This window comes from Ochotona princeps, chromosome 29, assembly GCF_030435755.1.
Source record: "Ochotona princeps isolate mOchPri1 chromosome 29, mOchPri1.hap1, whole genome shotgun sequence".
In the NCBI taxonomy this organism is placed as follows: Eukaryota; Metazoa; Chordata; class Mammalia; order Lagomorpha; family Ochotonidae; genus Ochotona; species Ochotona princeps.
Genome location: NC_080860.1, coordinates 8,344,787 through 8,353,976, shown reverse-complemented (window position 1 = coordinate 8,353,976; position 9,190 = coordinate 8,344,787).

Below are 9,190 nucleotides of genomic sequence, written 5' to 3'. Positions count from 1 at the left end.
TAAAAGGAAGCCAGCAGTGCACATTGCGAATCACAATCAGTTTCCTGCAGCAGAGCACACAAAATGAGAATTGATCTCATACCTTTCCCTGTCATCATTTACTGAGCACTGGAAAGACATGCATATTAGTCAGCAGAGAAAAACTCACAATCCTGGTCTCCAGCCTCCCATTAACAAAGCACATGGATAACACAGACTCTTGCTGCGAGGAGAGCCAGGTGAAGGTGCAGCCAAGCTTCCTTAGGCTGGAAAAATATCCTGAAAATCTTGACTTTGCTTTCCTTATTCTCCTCTTCAACTTCATTGAAGTAGGATTTGCAAGCAATAAACTGCATCCATATTAAGTGTACGGTTCGATGCTTTGACAGGCATGTACATCCAGGTAACATCCCTCAATTAAGGCATACAATAGCTCTGTCACCCTCCAAATTCCTTCCAGCCTCATTGGAAGTCAATCTTCCTTTCACTGCTGACCTCAGGCAGCCACCCATCTGCTTCCTGTCACTCTACATTTCTATTCTTTGTAATTTCCTATAATGGAATCGTGCAGCGTGAGTCCCGGTGTCTGGCTTTTTGTACTGTTTATTGCGATTCATTTGCATTGCTGCAAATGTTAGTAGCTCATTCCCTTGTATTACTGACTGGTCGTGTCTCTACCTTGTTTACCCAGCCACCTGTGGATGGGCATTCGGGTTGTTCCCAGGCTTTGGGTTTATGACTAATACTGTTATACACCTTGCTATACAAACCTGTGAATAGACATACTTTAATTTCTCTTGGATGAATATCTGAATGTAACAGCCTCATAATGTTCCCTGACCCTTTTCCAAAGTCAATGCACCAGGCCTCGTATGGTAGCCTAGTGGTTAAATACTTGCCTTGCATCTGCTGGAATCCCATATGGGCGCCGGATCATGTCCTGGCTGCTTCATTTCCCATCCAGCCCCTGCTTGTGGCCTGGGAAAGCAGTGGAAGATGGCCCAAATCCTTGTGACCTGCAACCATGGGGAAGGCCCAGAGGAAGCTCCTGGCTCCTGGCCTTGGATCAGCTCAACTCCGGCCGTTGTGGCTACTTGGGGAGCAAACCAGTGGATGGGAGATCTTTCTCTCTGTCTCTCCTTTTCTCTGCAAATCTGACTTTCCAATTAAACACACACACACACACACACACACACACACAGAGTTAATACACTGCATTTCCTTTCCATCTAGCAGAGTGTAAGGATTCTAGAGGCTCCACAATCCTGGCTGTTGCACACATGGTATGGTGTTCTACTCTGCATTGCAATAATCAGGTAATTAGGGAGCTAAGTTTATTTAAAAAAAAAAAAAAAAAAGGTTTATTCAGCTCACAGTTTTACAGGTTCAAGCTCAGGATTGGGTGACCCCATTGGCTTGGACTCCAATGAGGTCAGTGGGTGGTGATAGTGGAAAACACACAGCAGAAAGATCTGATGGAAAATTAGAGAGAGATTGGGTCCAGACACAGGTCTTTATTACAGCTCTCATGTGAGACCTCCCTTCTGAGGGCACATCTCCAACCGGCTAACGACCTGAGCCCTGTCTCCTAAAGGCTCTGCCACCTCCTGGGGACCAAGCCTTTAACAAGCAGGCTCTTGGGTGACACTCAACTTGCAAACTAATATCTAAACCATAACTCATGGTATTGTCAATCTTTTTTGTTTTTAAGGATTTATTTATTTTTGTTGGAAAGGCAGACTTACAGAGAAAAGGAGATACAGAGAGAAAGATCTTCCCTCCATTGGTCACTCCCCAAATGGCCAGAATGGCTGGAACTGATCCAATCCGAATCCAGGAACCAGGAGCTTCTTGTTGGTTACCCACCTGGATGTAGGATCCCAACACCTTGGGCCATCCTCCACTGCTTTCCCAGGCCACAAGCAGGGAGCTGGATGGGAAGTGGAGCAGCCAGGACATGAATCAGTGCCCATATGGGATGCCGATCTCGGAGTGGAGGATTAGCCGGTGGAGCCAATTACCAACCCTTTCAATCTTTTTAAATTTTTAGTCATTCTAATAAGTATGTGTTAGTATCTTGTCTGGTTGGTGTTTGTGTTTCCTTGGTAACTGTTGACAAACACCTTCTCATTCAAATGTCTATTGGGCATCCATACATCTTTAGGATTGTTTTCTCAGAGCTTGCACCTATTTCAAAAATTAGGTTATCCATCTTGGATTATGCAGATTTTTTGGTAGATTTTGATCAGAAAATCTACCAAAGTTTATTACAACCTTTATTACAAAGTCAGATATACAGAGAGGAGTAGAGACAGAGGAAGATCTTCCGTCCGATGATTCACTCCCCAAGTGAGCAGCAATGGCTGGTGCTGTGCCGATCTGAAGCCGGGAACCAGGAACCTCTTCCAGGTCTCCCACGCGGGTGCAGGGTCCCAATGCATTGGGCCGTCCTCCACTGCTTTCCCAGGCCACAAGCAGGGAGCTGGATGGGAAGTGGAGCTGCCGGGATTAGAACTGGCGCCCATATGGGATCCCGGGGCCTTCAAGGCAAGGACTTTAGCTGCTAGGCCACCCTGCCAGGCCCTGATCACAAGTCTGTTGTCAGACTTTTTTTGTCTGAATCCATGGCTTGATTTTTAAATTTTATTTTGCTTAAAACATTTATTTGTTTAAAATATTTGAAAGAGTTATATATATAGAGAGATACTTTCCATCTGCCGGTTCACTCCCTAAATGACTGCTATATGGCTGGGGCTGGGCTGATCTGGAGCTAAGAGCTTCATCCAGGTCAACCAAGAGGCTGTAGAGGTCCACACCCTTGAAAAAATCATTTAACTCTTCTATGCCTGTGTTAATCTAAGACTGCCAAGACAAACAACCACACTTTGGTGGCTTAAAACAACCAGATTTTGCTGTCTCGCCAAGAGCTAAGTGTCTGAAATGAAGTTGTTGGCAGGACTGTCCCTTGTGACACCTGAGAATCTCTGCCTCGCCTCATCCCTCGGTGGCTCCTAGCCATCCTTGGCATTCTCGGTTTGCAGCTGCAGCTCTTCAATTTCTGATTCTTTCATCACATGGCTTTCCCCCGTGAGTGTCTGTGTTTCTTCTCTTCTTCTTATAAAGACACCAGTCGTGTTGGATTAAAGGCTCACATTGTCCAGTTGTGACCTCATGTTAGCTAATTGCATCTGCATGACCCTACTTGTAAGGAAGGTCGCAGTCTCAGGTACCGGGGATTAGAGCTCCAACATATCCTTTTGGGAGGTACAATTCAACTCCCAACAATGCCTTTGCTTTTTCTTTGTCTCAAACTTTTTTCTCATGTTGTTCCCTTGAGGGCCCAGTTCAAAGTTCACTTTCTTGGTTATTATTTTTCCCCAGATACACCAGGAGAAATGAATGACCCCTTTGTCTATCTTTATAACATTTTGTTCACTTCTGTTAGCAGATCTATCCCATCGTGTCTAACCTGAGGGCAGGAGCTACCTTAGCCATCTGGGAATAGAGTTCTGGGTCCCAGAATTCCCACCGAATGGTGCCCTCTGGGCTTCTACATCCCTTGTGGCCCTCCTAGACACATTTTCCAAAGAAGCACTGCTCCCTGGGTTTGTGGGTTAATGGAAACAATGAAGAAGCTTTGAGGACTCTGTGCTATTTATATTTTTGTTTTTTAGGTTTTTTTTTTTTTTTTGCAATTTTATCATTAAGAACTACTGTGAATATACATCTGGGTTTCTATCTAAATGTATTCTTCTATGTGAATCATTTTTTTTTGGATGAACTACAATGTGCTCAATATATATAACATTCAAAATATTTTAATACAGAGAGAGTGCAAAGGGTCTTCAAAAAGTTCGTGGGAATAGATAATATTTTTAAAAATTATGCAAGAATTTTAATGTTTTCACGGCAAAACAAATATCTTGTAATTCCCTTTTCCACTGGGCTGTGTTGGGCACTCCTGGTGTGCTGGACTGGATTGTCCCACCTTGTCAGGGGCTGTCTGGTCGCTTGAATGTTGAGTGACATCCAGCGTCTATCTGATAAATGCCAGCAGCTTCCTGCCCACTCTTACCAACTAAAGTGGCCCTTGGGAAGGGGACAAATGGCAGAATCACCCCAGCTGATAATTATTATAGAATATTATAAGGGAGTTTCCCTTCCCTTCTCTTATTTCTCTTTCTTGAGCTCCCAACTGCTGGTCCACTCTCCAATGCCCACCATGGCTTGAGCAAAGATAGCAACTGAAAACTCTGTTCATATCTCTCCCACATGGGCGGCAAGAACCCAATCCCTCGAGCTGACACCACCGCATCCCATAGTCTGCATTAACGGGAAGCTAGATTTAGGAGCCTGAGCTAGGAAATGCAGGTGTCCCAAGCAGGGGGTTAACTGGCTCTGACACAGTGCCTGCACCTTTACTTCCTTAGACTCAGTTGTAAATGCTTTGAACGTTAGATACCCTCCAAACATCTGTGCTAATGAGACACCTGCTCCAGAGGATAAGGGAGAGGGTGGGAGGGGCAGGAATCATGGAGCAGAAGGGCTGCGACCGATGTGAAACTGGGGTTCTTTGGCTTCGAAGATTCTTTTAAATATTATTTATATGGAAGTCAGAGAGAGAGAAAGAGAGAAGGATAAAGAGAGATCTTCCATCTGCTAGGTCACTCCCCAGATGGCTGCAACAGCCAGGGCTGAGCCAAGCTGAAGCCAAGAGCCACATCTGGTGGGTGGCAGTGGCCCAAACACTTGTGACTTCTTCTGCTGCTTTTCCCAGGCTACTAGCAGGAAGCTGGACCAGAAGTGCCACAGCTGGGGCTTGAACTGGTGCCAGTATGGGACGTTGGCATCACAGGCAGAGGCTTTACATGATGTGACACAAATGCCAGCCCCAGCAGACCTCCTCTCTGTATCTGTGCTGTATTTATAAATCTGGATCCAATGTAGGAAACCCATCCACTCAGATTAGATCCTAGCCTGTGCTATGACAGACATCGCCAATCAATCACAGCCACCCGGCACTCCTGCAGCCATGGCCAGTCATTAACCTCTATCTGCCACCCTGCATTGGATGATAAGCCCAGAACATAAATTTTACTGCATTAATTGCCTTACTGAAGTCAAAAGACTTTCTGGCCTGCTGTTTGTACCTGAAGCTGCTTGTCTGCTTTTGGGTGACACCAGGTGTGTTTGCAACCCAACATTACCAGCTACTGACCACCCACTGTGCACCACTAGCTGGGCCTCTGGTGCCCATGCTCTTGCCAGCAGAGCCCCCAGTTGTATCCCATTTGGCAAAAGACAGGGGCACACAAACATCTGTCTGCATCTGTGTCCATGTTATCTCTGGCAGAGCTGCCAGGATTCAGTCATGGCGGCCTCCATGGCAGCAACCACATGCAATCCACTCACTGCTCCTCGCCAATACCAGGCCTGGATTATGCTTGCACCCTCTTAATACCACTCACATGAGACTCTGAGGACCACATCTGTGACTCTGGGAGTACAAATATCCAAACCTTAGCAGATGGCAAAGGGAAAGATTGAGGTTTTCAATGTGTTTGGAGACCACTGCTCTAGAGGGTCAGCATTGCTTATTAGCTGCTCATCAGAGTTCATGGCAGGATTTGTTCAAAAAGGAAGCAGGGAATACCAAAGAAGAGGTCTCCCTCAGGACACACATCCATGGAATGGGCAGGAGGAGCAGTTATTATCCAGTTGGGAATGAAGTGTGTGTGTGTGTGTGTGTGTGTGTGTGTATACATGTGTGTATGGACGCACAGAGAGTGAGGCAGAGGCAGCTGTTTGGTTGAGTGGTTAAGATGCAGCTTGGGACATCCACATCCCATATTGGAATGTTGGTTTCAGTCCTGTCTCTACTTCAGATCCAGCTTCCTGCTGATGCCCACCCCAGGAAGCAACAGGTGATGGAGACCTCGATTGGATTCCCCTGGCCTAGGCTGCTGTGGGCATTTGAGGAGTGAAGCAGTAGATGAAGGATCTCTTTTTTCTCTCAAATAAAATAAAACTGAATAATAAAATTTTAGAATATGTACTCACCATGTTGTGTAATCATTACCACCATTCTGATTTCAGAACATTCCATCACCCCCATAAAGAAACCCTATACCTGACAGTCATTTGTCTTAATTTTCCCATCATCTGGAAACCATCAATTTCCTTTCATCGCTAGGAATCTGCCTACTCTACACATTCCATAAAAATATATTCATACAACAGGTGGCCTTCTGTGGCTGGCATCTTAATGTGTTCAGGTTTCAGCCATGCTGTTTTTCATCCCCACAAAATAGCACATATTTTATTTCCTTGCTCGTCCCTGGATGGAGATCTGGCTGATTTCCATGTTTTTGGTTTTTGGGAAGAGTGCTGCTATGAGTCTTCAAGTTCAAGTACTCTGTGGATCTGTGTTTTCCGTTCTCTGGGGTATTTATCTAAGACTTTGCTCACAAGGTCGCTTGTGAATTCTGTGCTTAGCCTTTGGAGGCGCTGCCATGCTGTGTCATTTCACCTCCTGCCGGCACTGTCTGGTTGCTCGACACCCTCACCAACACCTGTCCTTGTCTTTTTGCTTCTTCTTAATAGTCATTCTAGTAGGGTGGAGAGCTAGCAGTATGGGTTTGCACTTCCCCCAGCTGCCCATTTATTTTAATTCCAATGACTGTAGAAGAAAATGTATGCTGAGAGACTGAACAGACAAAAGCCTTAAGACTTGCTTTCCATAGTTGGATCGGTTGGCAAGCTAGCGTCGTCTTCTCATCTGCTCTCATATCTTCAATCTGGAATCAAAATCTGAATCTTTTTGAGTCCTGATATGATGACCCAAGTGGAAAAAAATTTTAAAAGATGTGTTTATTTTTATTAGGAAGACAGATATACAGAGAGAAGGGGATATAAAGAGAAGGACCTTTGTTTTGCTAATTCACTCCACAAGTGGCCGCAATGGTCTGAGCTGAGCTGATCCAAAGCTGGGAGCCAGGAGCTTCTTCTGGGTCTCCCACGCTGGTGCAGATTCCCAAAGCACTGGCCATCCTCGACTGCTTTCCCAGACCACAAGCAGGGAGCTGGAAGCAAAGTAGAGCAGCCAGGACACAAACCAGTGCCCACATGGGATCCCAGTAGATGCAAGGAGAGGACTTTAGCCACTAGGTTATTGTGCCAGGCCCAACACAAGTGGAAGTTTTTCTTCCCATGATTCTGTGGCTCTTTTGAAAAGATGACCCCCTTAATGGGCCCAGAAAAATCCTCTTTGATGTGCTAAATCTAGAGAGTTGGACTTTGAAGGAATTTTTAGCAGAGAAAATTGGTCTCTGCCCGCGTGGACATCAGCGGGGCCTTTGTGTTTGCATCTGGGGAGGTGCTCTCCGTCCGCTTCCCTCCCATTCTGGGTGTCCAACAGTCGAGCTGCCATACTCTCAGACAGGAGGGGCACACTGCCCCCTTGTTATGCCTTGCAGCAGAAACTAAAATGAGAACACATACCAGAGGGAAAACGACTTTGAGAATGAGCAAGCAAGCCAGTGAAGAATGAGCTTCCATTGCCAACATGAAGACGGGAATGACCAGACATGTCTGCCTTTTAACGTTGTTGCTAGCACGGGGGTGCGGGAAGGGGTGTTGAGCATCTTCTAGCATGGCTTCCTAGGAGAGCGTCTTCATAAGATGAATTTTTAGCAGAAACGGTTCTGTGGCCAAATGGGTTTGCCATTCAAGTGTATGAAGAGGGGCAGGTGTTGTGGTGAGTGGACTAACCTGCCCCGCACGATGCCTACATCCCGTGATAGAGTCCCAGGTCCTCTGCTCCCAGTGCAGCTTCCTGCTTCTGCATTCCGGGAGGCTCTGCCACCAGGTGGAATTGCATTCCAGGCACCTGACTTCAGCCAGACTATTGCAAGCACTTGAAGAGTGAAGAAGATAGGTCTCTCCCTATGCCTGTATCTCTGCCTTTCGAATTAAAAAAAGAAAAAGAAAATAAATAAATGTCTTTAAAAACTTAAAAAGTGTATGAGGAGAACTTAAAAAGTTTGTGGAAAAAGCAGAATGAAAAGTTAAATGTATTTGGTGCCAAAAATTTGAAATCCACCCAAAATTTCTTTATAGCATGTGTGTTTTAATCTACTTTTTGAAGACCCCCCCATATACATTTCACTTTTCTTTGCATCCAAATAAACATACCATTTCACTCCATTCCACCGAATTCCAACTGGATCTCCCATATAGATAGCAGTACCCAAACGCTTGGCCATCTGGGATGAACTTTTTTTAAATGGGCAGTTAAGCTTTATTATGGCACCCAAAGGACACTCCACAAGACAAGCAGGCATGGGCCTCTGTAAAGAACTTGGCACTGTAGCAGAAGCTGGAATCAGGTATGGATGTGAAGGCAGACATTATGGGATGGAATGCAGGTATCCCAAGCAACATCTTCACTCCTACACCAAATGTGCAGCCTGGAGACTTTGTCTCAGGGACCAGAAAATAGTTACAAAGGAGCCAGCACCCCATTTGCTTTGCCCTTATCACTTTGGCGACGAGCTCACTTGTGGCCAGTCAGTGCCAATGCAGAGTATACTTGGAAATTCAGGCAAACATAAACATACATTAATATTAACCAAAGAGCAAATATTTGTGAAACTGCCTTGGCCTGTTTTGTTTACCTTTGCTGAGAAACGCAAGTAGCACAAGTACATGAGACATTGCCATCATCGGGGAAAGTGTTACTCTCTAAACAGAGCAAGATCCATTGACTTTAAAATACCAGTGATTTCTGGGGCTGGCACCATGGCATGGTAGGCTAAACCTCTTCCTGTGGTGCTAGTATCCCATATGGGTGCTGGTTCAGGTCCCAGTTGCTCCACTTCCAATCCAGCTCTCTGGGGATGGCTTGGGAAAGTAACAGAGACCCCTGCACTCATGTGGGACACCCAGAAAAAGCCCTTGGCTCCCAGTTTCAGATCAGCTCAGCTTCAGCTGTTGCAGTCACTTGGGGAGTGAACAAGCAGAGATATCTGTGTATTTGTGTGTCTGTGAGTGTGTGTGTGTGTCTCCTCTCTGCAACTCTGCCTTTCAAATAAAAATAAATATTCAAAAAGAAAAAATAAAAACACCGATGATTTCTATCTAAGCCTGTATCATGTCAGAACAAAGGATAAAGTGTTTGAATCATGTTGTTGAATCAATGAATGTTTACAAA